Source organism: Amia ocellicauda, chromosome 14, assembly GCF_036373705.1.
Source record: "Amia ocellicauda isolate fAmiCal2 chromosome 14, fAmiCal2.hap1, whole genome shotgun sequence".
Classification (NCBI taxonomy): domain Eukaryota; kingdom Metazoa; phylum Chordata; class Actinopteri; order Amiiformes; family Amiidae; genus Amia; species Amia ocellicauda.
Window position 1 is genome coordinate 6,916,181 of NC_089863.1, and position 17,327 is coordinate 6,933,507.

At 46.8% G+C, this 17,327-nt stretch overlaps 15 non-coding genes across 15 annotated transcripts; 7 read left to right on the forward strand and 8 right to left on the reverse strand.

The window, feature by feature from the left end:
- Nucleotides 1–2,457: 2,457 nt before the first annotated feature.
- On the reverse strand, nucleotides 2,458–2,539 carry trnas-gcu (transfer RNA serine (anticodon GCU)). The gene has a single exon. It is a non-coding gene; the product is annotated as a tRNA-Ser (tRNA).
- A 1,796-nt stretch (nucleotides 2,540–4,335) lies between these two features.
- trnas-gcu (transfer RNA serine (anticodon GCU)) lies at nucleotides 4,336–4,417 on the reverse strand. Its single transcript has one exon. It is a non-coding gene; the product is annotated as a tRNA-Ser (tRNA).
- A 1,354-nt stretch (nucleotides 4,418–5,771) lies between these two features.
- Nucleotides 5,772–5,853, reverse strand: trnas-gcu (transfer RNA serine (anticodon GCU)). Its single transcript has one exon. It is a non-coding gene; the product is annotated as a tRNA-Ser (tRNA).
- Nucleotides 5,854–7,207: 1,354 nt separating this feature from the next.
- trnas-gcu (transfer RNA serine (anticodon GCU)) lies at nucleotides 7,208–7,289 on the reverse strand. The gene has a single exon. It is a non-coding gene; the product is annotated as a tRNA-Ser (tRNA).
- A 580-nt stretch (nucleotides 7,290–7,869) lies between these two features.
- Nucleotides 7,870–7,951, forward strand: trnal-aag (transfer RNA leucine (anticodon AAG)). Its single transcript has one exon. It is a non-coding gene; the product is annotated as a tRNA-Leu (tRNA).
- A 764-nt stretch (nucleotides 7,952–8,715) lies between these two features.
- On the forward strand, nucleotides 8,716–8,798 carry trnal-aag (transfer RNA leucine (anticodon AAG)). The gene has a single exon. It is a non-coding gene; the product is annotated as a tRNA-Leu (tRNA).
- Nucleotides 8,799–9,563: 765 nt separating this feature from the next.
- trnal-aag (transfer RNA leucine (anticodon AAG)) lies at nucleotides 9,564–9,645 on the forward strand. The gene has a single exon. It is a non-coding gene; the product is annotated as a tRNA-Leu (tRNA).
- Nucleotides 9,646–10,684: 1,039 nt separating this feature from the next.
- On the reverse strand, nucleotides 10,685–10,766 carry trnas-gcu (transfer RNA serine (anticodon GCU)). Its single transcript has one exon. It is a non-coding gene; the product is annotated as a tRNA-Ser (tRNA).
- A 580-nt stretch (nucleotides 10,767–11,346) lies between these two features.
- On the forward strand, nucleotides 11,347–11,428 carry trnal-aag (transfer RNA leucine (anticodon AAG)). Its single transcript has one exon. It is a non-coding gene; the product is annotated as a tRNA-Leu (tRNA).
- A 765-nt stretch (nucleotides 11,429–12,193) lies between these two features.
- trnal-aag (transfer RNA leucine (anticodon AAG)) lies at nucleotides 12,194–12,275 on the forward strand. The gene has a single exon. It is a non-coding gene; the product is annotated as a tRNA-Leu (tRNA).
- A 1,039-nt stretch (nucleotides 12,276–13,314) lies between these two features.
- trnas-gcu (transfer RNA serine (anticodon GCU)) lies at nucleotides 13,315–13,396 on the reverse strand. Its single transcript has one exon. It is a non-coding gene; the product is annotated as a tRNA-Ser (tRNA).
- Nucleotides 13,397–13,976: 580 nt separating this feature from the next.
- trnal-aag (transfer RNA leucine (anticodon AAG)) lies at nucleotides 13,977–14,058 on the forward strand. Its single transcript has one exon. It is a non-coding gene; the product is annotated as a tRNA-Leu (tRNA).
- Nucleotides 14,059–15,097: 1,039 nt separating this feature from the next.
- On the reverse strand, nucleotides 15,098–15,179 carry trnas-gcu (transfer RNA serine (anticodon GCU)). Its single transcript has one exon. It is a non-coding gene; the product is annotated as a tRNA-Ser (tRNA).
- Nucleotides 15,180–15,758: 579 nt separating this feature from the next.
- On the forward strand, nucleotides 15,759–15,840 carry trnal-aag (transfer RNA leucine (anticodon AAG)). Its single transcript has one exon. It is a non-coding gene; the product is annotated as a tRNA-Leu (tRNA).
- A 1,039-nt stretch (nucleotides 15,841–16,879) lies between these two features.
- Nucleotides 16,880–16,961, reverse strand: trnas-gcu (transfer RNA serine (anticodon GCU)). Its single transcript has one exon. It is a non-coding gene; the product is annotated as a tRNA-Ser (tRNA).
- Between the last annotated feature and the right edge of the window lie 366 nt (nucleotides 16,962–17,327).

Genomic DNA, 17,327 nt, shown 5'->3' on the forward strand with positions numbered 1-17,327 from the left:
AGTCCTTCACGGCGTAGTGTGTTACCAATTGTTTTCTTGGTGACTATGGTCCCAGCTGCCTTGAGATCATTAACAAGATCCTCCCGTGTAGTTCTGGGCTGATTCCTCACCGTTCTCATGATCATTGAAACTCCACGAGGTGAGATCTTGCATGGAGCCCCAGACCGAGGGAGACTGACAGTTATTTTGTGTTTCTTCCATTTGTGAATAATCGCACCAACTGTTGTCACCTTCTCACCAAGCTGCTTGGCGATGGTCTTGTAGCCCTCATTAACATGCAAATCAATTTATAACTTTTTTGAAATGCGTTTTTCCTGATTTTTTTGTTGTTATTCTGTCCCTCACTGTTAAAATACACCTACCATTACAATTATAGACTGATCATTTATTTGTCAGTGGGCAAACGTACAAAATCAGCAGGGGATCAAATACTTTTTTCCCTCACTGTAAATGTAACAGATTTTACAGTATTGTAACTATGCTGCAGACATATTTACAGTACACATATAACAGAAAATCAGATTAAACACTGAATTAAATATGTTTATGTATTATTAACATGTCATATGAGTAAAAAAAACATGTCCGTCATCGTATTTTATAGCAATACTTTATACTGATTACAAATCCACACTAGATAAGATACCAGGTACCAGGTACGCAATAGATAATGTACCAGGTTTTGGTTTGGTCTCCCAGATGGCCCAGGATAACCTCCCCAGCATGAGCGGCTTAACGGCTCCCGGTTATAGCCCGGGACTGTGGATTAGGAGGGGGGCTGGCATTGGGATACACAAACCCGCATGGCACTGGGAGGAAGAGACTTTCTGCCGTTAGCAAAGCATGTGTTCAAGTAATCTCCCTCCATCTGCAACTAATGCTACTGGTATAACATCTTCGTGATCGTTATGATCTCTCAGCAGTCCCGAAGGCGATTAGCATGGGTCATAAAACACACACATGGCACGCAACACTTCACAAGGATCCAGGAGGACATTACAAACGTATAAGTGCTATTGGACATAAATTAAACTATCGCCAGGGTCAAAATACAGCGAGCTCCTGCTGAGGGATGATTCAAGTGCAGACGGGGCTGGGTGGGGGCTCAAAGCAGGCGATATTGACAGGCTTGATAGGTAAGTGCAAGTGAATAAAGAGAGGCTGGGGGTCATGGGGAATTTGGAAAAAATATATACTCCGGACTATTAAGAGGCGCAATAGTTTTAATAAATGCGCAGGTATCCATTCGACTCCCGATCAGAAATAATACCATTACTACTACTAAGAAATGCATACTAGTACTGTTTACTCTAATTCTACTACTCCATTCAAAATAGATCGTGCATTGTACTTAAAAGGGTTATTCTGAATGGTGTTTTTGTTATATTGTACTGGTTTTTTTCTATTGTCTATCGCTGATCACTGGTCGTCTTGATGTATTTGACGTGCGAAAAGTCGTGCGATTTAACAGCATTTGCTTAATTCCCCATTTTAAACAAAAGCGCCTGGTGTTCAATGGGAAGTGGTTAAGTATCTGGATCGCACAGACCGCAGAGATTGTTCACGGTCAGGGGAATAAAACAAGTGTCACCAGGGCTCAGACTGAGGAACATGAAGAGAGAGAGAGAGGGAGAGGGAGAGGGAAAGGGAGAGAGAATTTTCAATACATCGGTTGAGCGCTTTATTTTGCGAATAGTGCCATCTAGCGGCGAATGCTTATTTTATGCAATATAATCATTTGAATGTCCTTTAATCTCATACTGTTTGGAAGCATGGCCGTTTCGAAGTTTGAGACCCCCAGTAACCCCGACCCTCCAATTTTGATTTTAGTAAATTGTAGTTTATCTGTGATCCGTTAATTGATGTTAATCACAAGGTGTATACACCTGTATCACCTTTAAAACGTTTAACTGCGCTGAATATGTTAAATTAATCAACCATTAGAAAAAAAAAGAAAAATAATTTGCCCCTTTTGAAAGTCATGCTAATGTTGTACAGTGCGTATAGAAAGTCTACACCACCTTCAACTTTTTTCACATTTTATCGTGTCAGTGCCTCAGAGTTTCATGCATTCAAATGGCACCCCCCGTATCTACACACCATGCTCTGTCCACACTGGTGATAGAAATATGTTTTCAGTGAGGAAAAATAATAACTGATATAAGAAAAGAAGTAATCTTAAGACTACTGAATGTAAATGTAGTTACCCAGGACTAATGGAAACCGCACTCTGAGAAACCAGTTAACCTTTTAATAAAAAAATAATAATGCAAGAATGAAAATGAGAAAATATGATGGTAGCCTGCATGTAAATATATATCATAATGAAAATAATACAATTCAATTGTAGAATGATTGCAGCAGCTCTTTGGAAAATAGACCATGACTATTTAGATCTGTAAACACACACTGTAAAGTTGTGTTTGGAGTTTGATGTCGTGCAAAACGCAGATCCGCCGACGAGGATGGGATTCGAACCCACGCGTGCAGAGCACAATGGATTAGCAGTCCATCGCCTTAACCACTCGGCCACCTCGTCTGCTAAACTCTTCTTTAACTACAATTCATCTCCCGGTGCCTCTAAACAACAGACGTAAACTCCCCCCTCCACAGCATGGCATGTCTGATTGAATGCACACCTCTAGGTGCAGGTTTCTAAAAGCCCCGGGAAGCCTATAGGCTGCAGCAAACTTCCACCGATGGCGACACACATTCAATTTCCTGCACAATGCAGCGGCAACATAAAAACGTGCAAAACATGCATCAGTACCAAACGAACATCACCGCATACGGTTTATACGCGTTTCCCTTCAAGAGCCCGTCATTTATGAGCTAGTAGAGTGGAAGGACGCACCGCAGAGCAGCAACAATGAGCAGATGCAGTGCTCGAATTGGGTTAGAGCTCATGGGGGGTCCCCTAATCCTGATAGAGGGTGTGTTGCCGAAAACAAAAGTTGTATCTTCTTCGTAATGACATTTTCCTTCAACACTATAGACATGCATACGTTAATACATCTCTTATCATCTCACTTTAAAATAACAACCATTACAATGATAACCACTGACATGGCAACCTCTCAATACGACAGGAAACTATATTGCTTGTGCGAATCGTTCTAAAAATGCGTCTCATCAGTCAAAAGATTGATACATGTCACTGTGTTGTGTTGTCATTTACCAAAAAACGAATGCTGCCACAAAATATACTCATTAGAAAAAAGTACCAAAAAAGTAGTAATAGCGAACATAGCCGGACACCCTGCCCAGCCCCCGCGGCAGAGCAGTGCGAAAAGCCCGCTAAACATGAAAGACAAATGTGTCACACATTGTCCACTTTTACTTAAACCTTATGCAGAATAATACTGCGCAGTGGACTCGTAGTCTGTTTGCACGCAGACACAAGACTTCACCTGAATCGACGTCTTTTGACGAAACTAGATTAAATGCATAGGATTTGATCATTGAAATCATCATGACAATAACTTCATACATACAAGCATGCGTGCATGCATGCTTACATACATCCAGACATACAAAGCGGTAAGACAGGGCCCTTCCCCGGGTAGCGTGTGTAGCGGAGTGCAGGTGGACCCAGGGGCGTTGTGCGGCGCTGATTCCCTCAAACGAAAACAAATGATAATAAGGCACACGTGCAAGCTTAATAATAACAGTTGGGAATAAGAAATGAGACAATGAGGTGAAAGCAAATCAAAACACAAAATAAAAGGCAATATAATGCCAACCAAAATACACAACCATATTGAATAGAGAGAAGCGAATGATGAATGTAATAAAAATGAGAGATTAGAAGAGCTCATTAACACCGTCCGAAACATGAACTTTACATTCCTGATGCTATCTGGGCTGTACGTGCACCTTCCCCAAGGGTGAGAGCTTTGCCTCTTGTTTTATGGAGGTGTAGATCTTAATGTCATTGCTTTCGTTTCATTCCATGTTCTAATTGCACCAAGGTGTGGCTCTTTGGCTGCTGAAGTGCCCACCAGTAACTTGGGCTTTGCGGGGAATTGATTGAGGGTGGTGTGGTCACTTGAAATCTTGATAGTGGGGCCTTTTCTCATATACCTCGCCCCAGGACCAAAAATTCAGCGCTGGCATTTCAGCCACACCAGCCCCCACCCAAGACCCAAAGCAAGCAGACACGCCCTGCACCCTCGCAGGCCATCTCCCACCATGCACACCGCCACCCCGGCTATTGCACTCGAGGGTAATGACAACATTTTGAGACAGGACGGAACAGGATTGCAACGTAATGGAAAGAGATGAACACTTTATTGAGGCAGCATCATTGCTCTTCTGTAAAAGGCTGCCGTGATCCGACGAGGATGGGATTCGAACCCACGCGTGCACAGCACAATGGATTAGCAGTCCATCGCCTTAACCACTCGGCCACCTCGTCTGCCGACAGCGCTCCCCGTTGACATGCAAAGTACATTTCAAGAAAAGTAACGTGTGAAATGGAACGACGAGGTGCAACTAGGAAAGCACCATGACTTTAATGGCTAAAGGAAGCTGGCAACGGTGGGATTCTAACCCAGGCCTCCAAAGAGACTGGAGCTTAAACGAAGCGCCTTAGACCACTCGGCCACGTTACCACACACAGCACTATGTCTACGGTCACACCTGCTTCAGTCGTCTCACGTGGTGGACGCTTCTGCGTATCAACATTTTCAACAGCGCTGTTGACCTTTGCTGCTGTTGAAGATGCACCGAGTACATTAAGCATGAAAACATCCCAATCTGTACGGGCTCGAAAGGATTGTATTGTGACCCGCACATACTGCGCAGTGGACTCGTAGTCTGTTTGCACGCAGACACAAGACTTCACCTGAATCGACGTCTTTTGACGAAACTAGATTAAATGCATAGGATTTGATCATTGAAATCATCATGACAATAACTTCATACATACATGCATGCGTGCATGCATGCTTACGTACATCCAGACATACAAAGCGGTAAGACAGGGCCCTTCCCCGGGTAGCGTGTGTAGCGGAGTGCAGGTGGACCCAGGGGCGTTGTGCGGCGCTGATTCCCTCAAACGAAAACAAATGATAATAAGGCACACGTGCAAGCTTAATAATAACAGTTGGGAATAAGAAATGAGACAATGAGGTGAAAGCAAATCAAAACACAAAATAAAAGGCAATATAATGCCAACCAAAATACACAACCATATTGAATAGAGAGAAGCGAATGATGAATGTAATAAAAATGAGAGATTAGAAGAGCTCATTAACACCGTCCGAAACATGAACTTTACATTCCTGATGCTATCTGGGCTGTACGTGCACCTTCCCCAAGGGTGAGAGCTTTGCCTCTTGTTTTATGGAGGTGTAGATCTTAATGTCATTGCTTTCGTTTCATTCCATGTTCTAATTGCACCAAGGTGTGGCTCTTTGGCTGCTGAAGTGCCCACCAGTAACTTGGGCTTTGCGGGGAATTGATTGAGGGTGGTGTGGTCACTTGAAATCTTGATAGTGGGGCCTTTTCTCATATACCTCGCCCCAGGACCAAAAATTCAGCGCTGGCATTTCAGCCACACCAGCCCCCACCCAAGACCCAAAGCAAGCAGACACGCCCTGCACCCTTGCAGGCCATCTCACACCATGCACACCGCCACCCCGGCTATTGCACTCGAGGGTAATGACAACATTTTGAGACAGGACGGAACAGGATTGCAACGTAATGGAAAGAGATGAACACTTTATTGAGGCAGCATCATTGCTCTTCTGTAAGAGGCTGCCGTGATCCGACGAGGATGGGATTCGAACCCACGCGTGCACAGCACAATGGATTAGCAGTCCATCGCCTTAACCACTCGGCCACCTCGTCTGCCGAGAGCGCTCCCCGTTGACATGCAAAGTACATTTCAAGAAAAGTAACGTGTGAAATGGAACGACGAGGTGCAACTAGGAAAGCACCATGACTTTAATGGCTAAAGGAAGTTGGCAACGGTGGGATTCTAACCCACGCCTCCAAAGAGACTGGAGCTTAAACGAAGCGCCTTAGACCACTCGGCCACGTTACCACACACAGCACGATGTCTACGGTCACACCTGCTTCAGTCGTCTCACGTGGTGGACGCTTCTGCGTATCAACATTTTCAACAGCGCTGTTGACCTTTGCTGCTGTTGAAGATGCACCGAGTACATTAAGCATGAAAACATCCCAATCTGTACGGGCTCGAAAGGATTGTATTGTGACCCGCACATACTGCGCAGTGGACTCGTAGTCTGTTTGCACGCAGACACAAGACTTCACCTGAATCGACGTCTTTTGACGAAACTAGATTAAATGCATAGGATTTGATCATTGAAATCATCATGACAATAACTTCATACATACATGCATGCGTGTATGCATGCTTACATACATCCAGACATACAAAGCGGTAAGACAGGGCCCTTCCCCGGGTAGCGTGTGTAGCGGAGTGCAGGTGGACCCAGGGGCGTTGTGCGGCGCTGATTCCCTCAAACGAAAACAAATGATAATAAGGCACACGTGCAAGCTTAATAATAACAGTTGGGAATAAGAAATGAGACAATGAGGTGAAAGCAAATCAAAACACAAAATAAAAGGCAATATAATGCCAACCAAAATACACAACCATATTGAATAGAGAGAAGCGAATGATGAATGTAATAAAAATGAGAGATTAGAAGAGCTCATTAACACCGTCCGAAACATGAACTTTACATTCCTGATGCTATCTGGGCTGTACGTGCACCTTCCCCAAGGGTGAGAGCTTTGCCTCTTGTTTTATGGAGGTGTAGATCTTAATGTCATTGCTTACGTTTCATTCCATCTTCTAATTGCACCAAGGTGTGGCTCTTTGGCTGCTGAAGTGCCCACCAGTAACTTGGGCTTTGCGGGGAATTGATTGAGGGTGGTGTGGTCACTTGAAATCTTGATAGTGGGGCCTTTTCTCATATACCTCGCCCCAGGACCAAAAATTCAGCGCTGGCATTTCAGCCACACCAGCCCCCACCCAAGACCCAAAACAAGCAGACACGCCCTGCACCCTCGCAGGCCATCTCCCACCATGCACACCGCCACCCCGGCTATTGCACTCGAGGGTAATGACAACATTTTGAGACAGGACGGAACAGGATTGCAACGTAATGGAAAGAGATGAACACTTTATTGAGGCAGCATCATTGCTCTTCTGTAAAAGGCTGCCGTGATCCGACGAGGATGGGATTCGAACCCACGCGTGCACAGCACAATGGATTAGCAGTCTATCGCCTTAACCACGCGGCCACCTCGTCTGCAGAGAGCGCTCCCCGTTGACATGCAAAGTACATTTCAAGAAAAGTAACGTGTGAAATGGAACGACGAGGTGCAACTAGGAAAGCACCATGACTTTAATGGCTAAAGGAAGTTGGTAACGGTGGGATTCTAACCCACGCCTCCAAAGAGACTGGAGCTTAAACGAAGCGCCTTAGACCACTCGGCCACGTTACCACACACAGTACGATGTCTACGGTCACACCTGCTTCAGTCGTCTCACGTGGTGGACGCTTCTGCGTATCAACATTTTCAACAGCGCTGTTGACCTTTGCTGCTGTTGAAGATGCACCGAGTACATTAAGCATGAAAACATCCCAATCTGTACGGGCTCGAAAGGATTGTATTGTGACCCGCACATACTGCGCAGTGGACTCGTAGTCTGTTTGCACGCAGACACAAGACTTCACCTGAATCGACGTCTTTTGACGAAACTAGATTAAATGCATAGGATTTGATCATTGAAATCATCATGACAATAACTTCATACATACATGCATGCGTGCATGCATGCTTACATACATCCAGACATACAAAGCGGTAAGACAGGGCCTTTCCCCGGGTAGCGTGGCCGAGCGGTCTAAGGCGCTGGATTAAGGCTCCAGTCTCTTCGGAGGCGTGGGTTCAAATCCCACCGCTGCCAGCAGCCATGTTTTTGCCCGTCTTCAACGACCTGGTTGACGACTTTGCTAGGTTTCAGCAAGACTCCCAGGCGGCATCCAAATGAACCAAAAACACACAGTGGTCTGTATACAGTTGTGAATGTGGCCCCACAGGATCTTAATGCAGTGTTTCGTAGATGCAGGGTCAAGACCGGGGTCGTGGATGGACAAGCGGCGCACGCAACCTGGGAGCAGAAACACACAGACGCACACCTGACGTTCATTTCTTATGGCCCAAGTACCCGAGGAACGCTTGCTGATGGAGTGCAGGTGGACCCAGGGGCGTTGTGCGTCGCTGATTCCCCCAAACGAAAACAAATGATAATAAGGCACACGGGCAAGCTTAATAATAAAAGTTGGGAATAAGAAATGAGACAATGAGGTGAAAGCAAATCAAAACACAAAATAAAAGGCAATATAATGCCAACCACAATACACAACCAGCGCTGTTGACCTTTGCTGCTGTTGAAGATGCACCGAGTACATTAAGCATGAAAACATCCCAATCTGTACGGGCTCGAAAGGATTGTATTGTGACCCGCACATACTGCGAAGTGGACTCGTAGTCTGTTTGCACGCAGACACAAGACTTCACCTGAATCGACGTCTTTTGACGAAACTAGATTAAATGCATAGGATTTGATCATTGAAATCATCATGACAATAACTTCATACATACATGCATGCGTGCATGCATGCTTACATACATCCAGACATACAAAGCGGTAAGACAGGGCCTTTCCCCGGTTAGCGTGGCCGAGCGGTCTAAGGCGCTGGATTAAGGCTCCAGTCTCTTCGGAGGCGTGGGTTCAAATCCCACCGCTGCCAGCAGCCATGTTTTTGCCCGTCTTCAACGACCTGGTTGACGACTTTGCTAGGTTTCAGCAAGACTCCCAGGCGGCATCCAAATGAACCAAAAACACACAGTGGTCTGTATACAGTTGTGAATGTGGCCCCACAGGATCTTAATGCAGTGTTTCGTAGATGCAGGGTCAAGACCGGGGTCGTGGATGGACAAGCGGCGCACGCAACCTGGGAGCAGAAACACACAGACGCACACCTGACGTTCATTTCTTATGGCCCAAGTACCCGAGGAACGCTTGCTGATGGAGTGCAGGTGGACCCAGGGGCGTTGTGCGTCGCTGATTCCCCCAAACGAAAACAAATGATAATAAGGCACACGGGCAAGCTTAATAATAAAAGTTGGGAATAAGAAATGAGACAATGAGGTGAAAGCAAATCAAAACACAAAATAAAAGGCAATATAATGCCAACCACAATACACAACCAGCGCTGTTGACCTTTGCTGCTGTTGAAGATGCACCGAGTACATTAAGCATGAAAACATCCCAATCTGTACGGGCTCGAAAGGATTGTATTGTGACCCGCACATACTGCGAAGTGGACTCGTAGTCTGTTTGCACGCAGACACAAGACTTCACCTGAATCGACGTCTTTTGACGAAACTAGATTAAATGCATAGGATTTGATCATTGAAATCATCATGACAATAACTTCATACATACATGCATGCGTGCATGCATGCTTACATACATCCAGACATACAAAGCGGTAAGACAGGGCATTTCCCCGGGTAGCGTGGCCGAGCGGTCTAAGGCGCTGGATTAAGGCTCCAGTCTCTTCGGAGGCGTGGGTTCAAATCCCACTGCTGCCAGCAGCCATGTTTTTGCCCGTCTTCAACGACCTGGATGACGACTTTGCTAGGTTTCAGCAAGACTCCCAGGCGGCATCCAAATGAACCAAAAACACACAGTGGTCTGTATACAGTTGTGAATGTGGCCCCACAGGATCTTAATGCAGTGTTTCGTAGATGCAGGGTCAAGACCGGGGTCGTGGATGGAAAAGCGGCGCACGCAACCTGGGAGCAGAAACACACAGACGCACACCTGACGTTCATTACTTATGGCCCAAGTACCCGAGGAACGCTTGCTGATGGAGTGCAGGTGGACCCAGGGGCGTTGTGCGGCGCTGATTCCCTCAAACGAAAACAAATGATAATAAGGCACACGTGCAAGCTTAATAATAAAAGTTGGGAATAAGAAATGAGACAATGAGGTGAAAGCAAATCAAAACACAAAATAAAAGGCAATATAATGCCAACCAAAATACACAACCATATTGAATAGAGAGAAGCGAATGATGAATGTAATAAAAATGAGAGATTAGAAGAGCTCATTAACACCGTCCGAAACATGAACTTTACATTCCTGATGCTATCTGGGCTGTACGTGCACCTTCCCCAAGGGTGAGAGCTTTGCCTCTTGTTTTATGGAGGTGTAGATCTTAATGTCATTGCTTTCGTTTCATTCCATCTTCTAATTGCACCAAGGTGTGGCTCTTTGGCTGCTGAAGTGCCCACCAGTAACTTGGGCTTTGCGGGGAATTGATTGAGGGTGGTGTGGTCACTTGAAATCTTGATAGTGGGGCCTTTTCTCATATACCTCGACCCAGGACCAAAAATTCAGCGCTGGCATTTCAGCCACACCAGCCCCCACCCAAGACCCAAAGCAAGCAGACACGCCCTGCACCCTCGCAGGCCATCTCCCACCATGCACACCGCCACCACGGCTATTGCACTCGAGGGTAATGACAACATTTTGAGACAGGACGGAACAGGATTGCAACGTAATGGAAAGAGATGAACACTTTATTGAGGCAGCATCATTGCTCTTCTGTAAAAGGCTGCCGTGATCCGACGAGGATGGGATTCGAACCCACGCGTGCACAGCACAATGGATTAGCAGTCCATCGCCTTAACCACTCGGCCACCTCGTCTGCAGAGAGTGCTCCCCGTTGACATGCAAAGTACATTTCAAGAAAAGTAACGTGTGAAATGGAACGACGAGGTGCAACTAGGAAAGCACCATGACTTTAATGGCTAAAGGAAGTTGGTAACGGTGGGATTCTAACCCACGCCTCCAAAGAGACTGGAGCTTAAACGAAGCGCCTTAGACCACTCGGCCACGTTACCACACACAGTACGATGTCTACGGTCACACCTGCTTCAGTCGTCTCACGTGGTGGACGCTTCTGCGTATCAACATTTTCAACAGCGCTGTTGACCTTTGCTGCTGTTGAAGATGCACCGAGTACATTAAGCATGAAAACATCCCAATCTGTACGGGCTCGAAAGGATTGTATTGTGACCCGCACATACTGCGCAGTGGACTCGTAGTCTGTTTGCACGCAGACACAAGACTTCACCTGAATCGACGTCTTTTGACGAAACTAGATTAAATGCATAGGATTTGATCATTGAAATCATCATGACAATAACCTCATACATACATGCATGCGTGCATGCATGCTTACATACATCCAGACATACAAAGCGGTAAGACAGGGCCTTTCCCCGGGTAGCGTGGCCGAGCGGTCTAAGGCGCTGGATTAAGGCTCCAGTCTCTTCGGAGGCGTGGGTTCAAATCCCACCGCTGCCAGCAGCCATGTTTTTGCCCGTCTTCAACGACCTGGTTGACGACTTTGCTAGGTTTCAGCAAGACTCCCAGGCGGCATCCAAATGAACCAAAAACACACAGTGGTCTGTATACAGTTTTGAATGTGGCCCCACAGGATCTTAATGCAGTGTTTCGTAGATGCAGGGTCAAGACCGGGGTCGTGGATGGACAAGCGGCGCACGCAACCTGGGAGCAGAAACACACAGACGCACACCTGACGTTCATTTCTTATGGCCCAAGTACCCGAGGAACGCTTGCTGATGGAGTGCAGGTGGACCCAGGGGCGTTGTGCGTCGCTGATTCCCCCAAACGAAAACAAATGATAATAAGGCACACGGGCAAGCTTAATAATAAAAGTTGGGAATAAGAAATGAGACAATGAGGTGAAAGCAAATCAAAACACAAAATAAAAGGCAATATAATGCCAACCACAATACACAACCAGCGCTGTTGACCTTTGCTGCTGTTGAAGATGCACCGAGTACATTAAGCATGAAAACATCCCAATCTGTACGGGCTCGAAAGGATTGTATTGTGACCCGCACATACTGCGAAGTGGACTCGTAGTCTGTTTGCACGCAGACACAAGACTTCACCTGAATCGACGTCTTTTGACGAAACTAGATTAAATGCATAGGATTTGATCATTGAAATCATCATGACAATAACTTCATACATACATGCATGCGTGCATGCATGCTTACATACATCCAGACATACAAAGCGGTAAGACAGGGCCTTTCCCCGGGTAGCGTGGCCGAGCGGTCTAAGGCGCTGGATTAAGGCTCCAGTCTCTTCGGAGGCGTGGGTTCAAATCCCACTGCTGCCAGCAGCCATGTTTTTGCCCGTCTTCAACGACCTGGATGACGACTTTGCTAGGTTTCAGCAAGACTCCCAGGCGGCATCCAAATGAACCAAAAACACACAGTGGTCTGTATACAGTTGTGAATGTGGCCCCACAGGATCTTAATGCAGTGTTTCGTAGATGCAGGGTCAAGACCGGGGTCGTGGATGGAAAAGCGGCGCACGCAACCTGGGAGCAGAAACACACAGACGCACACCTGACGTTCATTACTTATGGCCCAAGTACCCGAGGAACGCTTGCTGATGGAGTGCAGGTGGACCCAGGGGCGTTGTGCGGCGCTGATTCCCTCAAACGAAAACAAATGATAATAAGGCACACGTGCAAGCTTAATAATAAAAGTTGGGAATAAGAAATGAGACAATGAGGTGAAAGCAAATCAAAACACAAAATAAAAGGCAATATAATGCCAACCAAAATACACAACCATATTGAATAGAGAGAAGCGAATGATGAATGTAATAAAAATGAGAGATTAGAAGAGCTCATTAACACCGTCCGAAACATGAACTTTACATTCCTGATGCTATCTGGGCTGTACGTGCACCTTCCCCAAGGGTGAGAGCTTTGCCTCTTGTTTTATGGAGGTGTAGATCTTAATGTCATTGCTTTCGTTTCATTCCATCTTCTAATTGCACCAAGGTGTGGCTCTTTGGCTGCTGAAGTGCCCACCAGTAACTTGGGCTTTGCGGGGAATTGATTGAGGGTGGTGTGGTCACTTGAAATCTTGATAGTGGGGCCTTTTCTCATATACCTCGACCCAGGACCAAAAATTCAGCGCTGGCATTTCAGCCACACCAGCCCCCACCCAAGACCCAAAGCAAGCAGACACGCCCTGCACCCTCGCAGGCCATCTCCCACCATGCACACCGCCACCACGGCTATTGCACTCGAGGGTAATGACAACATTTTGAGACAGGACGGAACAGGATTGCAACGTAATGGAAAGAGATGAACACTTTATTGAGGCAGCATCATTGCTCTTCTGTAAAAGGCTGCCGTGATCCGACGAGGATGGGATTCGAACCCACGCGTGCACAGCACAATGGATTAGCAGTCCATCGCCTTAACCACTCGGCCACCTCGTCTGCAGAGAGTGCTCCCCGTTGACATGCAAAGTACATTTCAAGAAAAGTAACGTGTGAAATGGAACGACGAGGTGCAACTAGAAAAGCACCATGACTTTAATGGCTAAAGGAAGTTGGCAACGGTGGGATTCTAACCCATGCCTCCAAAGAGACTGGAGCTTAAACGAAGCGCCTTAGACCACTCGGCCATGTTACCACACACAGCACGATGTCTACGGTCACACCTGCTTCAGTCGTCTCATGTGGTGGACGCTTCTGCGTATCAACATTTTCAACAGCGCTGTTGACCTTTGCTGCTGTTGAAGATGTACCGAGTACATTAAGCATGAAAACATCCCAATCTGTACGGGCTCGAAAGGATTGTATTGTGACCCGCACATACTGCGCAGTGGACTCGTAGTCTGTTTGCACGCAGACACAAGACTTCACCTGAATCGACGTCTTTTGACGAAACTAGATTAAATGCATAGGATTTGATCATTGAAATCATCATGACAATAACTTCATACATACATGCATGCGTGCATGCATGCTTACATACATCCAGACATACAAAGCGGTAAGACAGGGCCTTTCCCCGGGTAGCGTGGCCGAGCGGTCTAAGGCGCTGGATTAAGGCTCCATTCTCTTCGGAGGCGTGGGTTCAAATCCAACCGCTGCCAGCAGCCATGTTTTTGCCCGTCTTCAACGACCTGGTTGACGACTTTGCTAGGTTTCAGCAAGACTCCCAGGCGGCATCCAAATGAACCAAAAACACACAGTGGTCTGTATACAGTTGTGAATGTGGCCCCACAGGATCTTAATGCAGTGTTTCGTAGATGCACGGTCAAGACCGGGGTCGTGGATGGAAAAGCGGCGCACGCAACCTGGGAGCAGAAACACACAGACGCACACCTGACGTTCATTACTTATGGCCCAAGTACCCGAGGAACGCTTGCTGATGGAGTGCAGGTGGACCCAGGGGCGTTGTGCGGCGCTGATTCCCTCAAACGAAAACAAATGATAATAAGGCACACGGGCAAGCTTAATAATAAAAGTTGGGAATAAGAAATGAGACAATGAGGTGAAAGCAAATCAAAACACAAAATAAAAGGCAATATAATGCCAACCAAAATACACAACCATATTGAATAGAGAGAAGCGAATGATGAATGTAATAAAAATGAGAGATTAGAAGAGCTCATTAACACCGTCCGAAACATGAACTTTACATTCCTGATGCTATCTGGGCTGTACGTGCACCTTCCCCAAGGGTGAGAGCTTTGCCTCTTGTTTTATGGAGGTGTAGATCTTAATGTCATTGCTTTCGTTTCATTCCATCTTCTAATTGCACCAAGGTGTGGCTCTTTGGCTGCTGAAGTGCCCACCAGTAACTTGGGCTTTGCGGGGAATTGATTGAGGGTGGTGTGGTCACTTGAAATCTTGATAGTGGGGCCTTTTCTCATATACCTCGCCCCAGGACCAAAAATTCAGCGCTGGCATTTCAGCCACACCAGCCCCCACCCAAGACCCAAAGCAAGCAGACACACCCTGCACCCTCGCAGGCCATCTCCCACCATGCACACCACCACCCCGGCTATTGCACTCGAGGGTAATGACAACATTTTGAGACAGGACGGAACAGGATTGCAACGTAATGGAAAGAGATGAACACTTTATTGAGGCAGCATCATTGCTCTTCTGTAAGAGGCTGCCGTGATCCGACAAGGATGTGATTCAAACCCACGCGTGCACAGCACAATGGATTAGCAGTCCATCGCCTTAACCACTCGGCCACCTCGTCTGCCGAGAGCGCTCCCCGTTGACATGCAAAGTACATTTCAAGAAAAGTAACGTGTGAAATGGAACGACGAGGTGCAACTAGGAAAGCACCATGACTTTAATGGCTAAAGGAAGTTGGCAACGGTGGGATTCTAACCCACGCCTCCAAAGAGACTGGAGCTTAAACGAAGCGCCTTAGACCACTCGGCCTCGTTACCAGACACAGCACGATGTCTACGGTCACACCTGTTTCAGTCGTCTCACGTGGTGGACGCTTCTGCGTATCAACATTTTCAACAGCGCTGTTGACCTTTGCTGCTGTTGAAGATGCACCGAGTACATTAAGCATGAAAACATCCCAATCTGTACGGCTCGAAAGGATTGTATTGTGACCCGCACATACTGCGCAGTGGACTCGTAGTCTGTTTTCACGCAGACACAAGACTTCACCTGAATCGACGTCTTTTGACGAAACTAGATTAAATGCATAGGATTTGATCATTGAAATCATCATGACAATAACTTCATACATACATGCATGCGTGCATGCATGCTTACATACATCCAGACATACAAAGCGGTAAGACAGGGCCTTTCCCCGGGTAGCGTGGCTGAGCGGTCTAAGGTGCTGGATTAAGGCTCCAGTCTCTTCAGAGGCGTGGGTTCAAATCCCACCGCTGCCAGCAGCCATGTTTTTGCCCGACTTCAACGACCTGGTTGACGACTTTGCTAGGTTTCAGCAAGACTCCCAGGCGGCATCCAAATGAACCAAAAACACACAGTGGTCTGTATACAGTTGTGAATGTGGCCCCACAGGATCTTAATGCAGTGTTTCGTAGATGCAGGGTCAAGACCGGGGTCGTGGATGGAAAAGCGGCGCACGCAACCTGGGAGCAGAAACACACAGACGCACACCTGACGTTCATTACTTATGGCCCAAGTACCCGAGGAACGCTTGCTGATGGAGTGCAGGTGGACCCAGGGGCGTTGTGCGGCGCTGATTCCCTCAAACGAAAACAAATGATAATAAGGCACACGTGCAAGCTTAATAATAACAGTTGGGAATAAGAAATGAGACAATGAGGTGAAAGCAAATCAAAACACAAAATAAAAGGCAATATAATGCCAACCAAAATACACAACCATATTGAATAGAGAGAAGCGAATGATGAATGTAATAAAAATGAGAGATTAGAAGAGCTCATTAACACCGTCCGAAACATGAACTTTACATTCCTGATGCTATCTGGGCTGTACGTGCACCTTCCCCAAGGGTGAGAGCTTTGCCTCTTGTTTTATGGAGGTGTAGATCTTAATGTCATTGCTTTCGTTTCATTCCATCTTCTAATTGCACCAAGGTGTGGCTCTTTGGCTGCTGAAGTGCCCACCAGTAACTTGGGCTTTGCGGGGAATTGATTGAGGGTGGTGTGGTCACTTGAAATCTTGATAGTGGGGCCTTTTCTCATATACCTCGCCCCAGGACCAAAAATTCAGCGCTGGCATTTCAGCCACACCAGCCCCCACCCAAGACCCAAAGCAAGCAGACACGCCCTGCACCCTCGCAGGCCATCTCCCACCATGCACACCGCCACCCCGGCTATTGCACTCGAGGGTAATGACAACATTTTGAGACAGGACGGAACAGGATTGCAACATAATGGAAAGAGATGAACACTTTATTGAGGCAGCATCATTGCTCTTCTGTAAGAGGCTGCCGTGATCCGACGAGGATGGGATTCGAACCCACGCGTGCACAGCACAATGGATTAGCAGTCCATCGCCTTAACCACTCGGCCACCTCGTCTGCCGAGAGCGCTCCCCGTTGACATGCAAAGTACATTTCAAGAAAAGTAACGTGTGAAATGGAACGACGAGGTGCAACTAGGAAAGCACCATGACTTTAATGGCTAAAGGAAGTTGGCAACGGTGGGATTCTAACCCACGCCTCCAAAGAGACTGGAGCTTAAACGAAGCGCCTTAGACCACTCGGCCATGTTACCACACACAGCACCATGTCTACGGTCACACCTGCTTCAGTCGTCTCATGTGGTGGACGCTTCTGCGTATCAACATTTTCAACAGCGCTGTTGACCTTTGCTGCTGTTGAAGATGCACCGAGTACATTAAGCATGAAAACATCCCAATCTGTACGGGCTCGAAAGGATTGTAT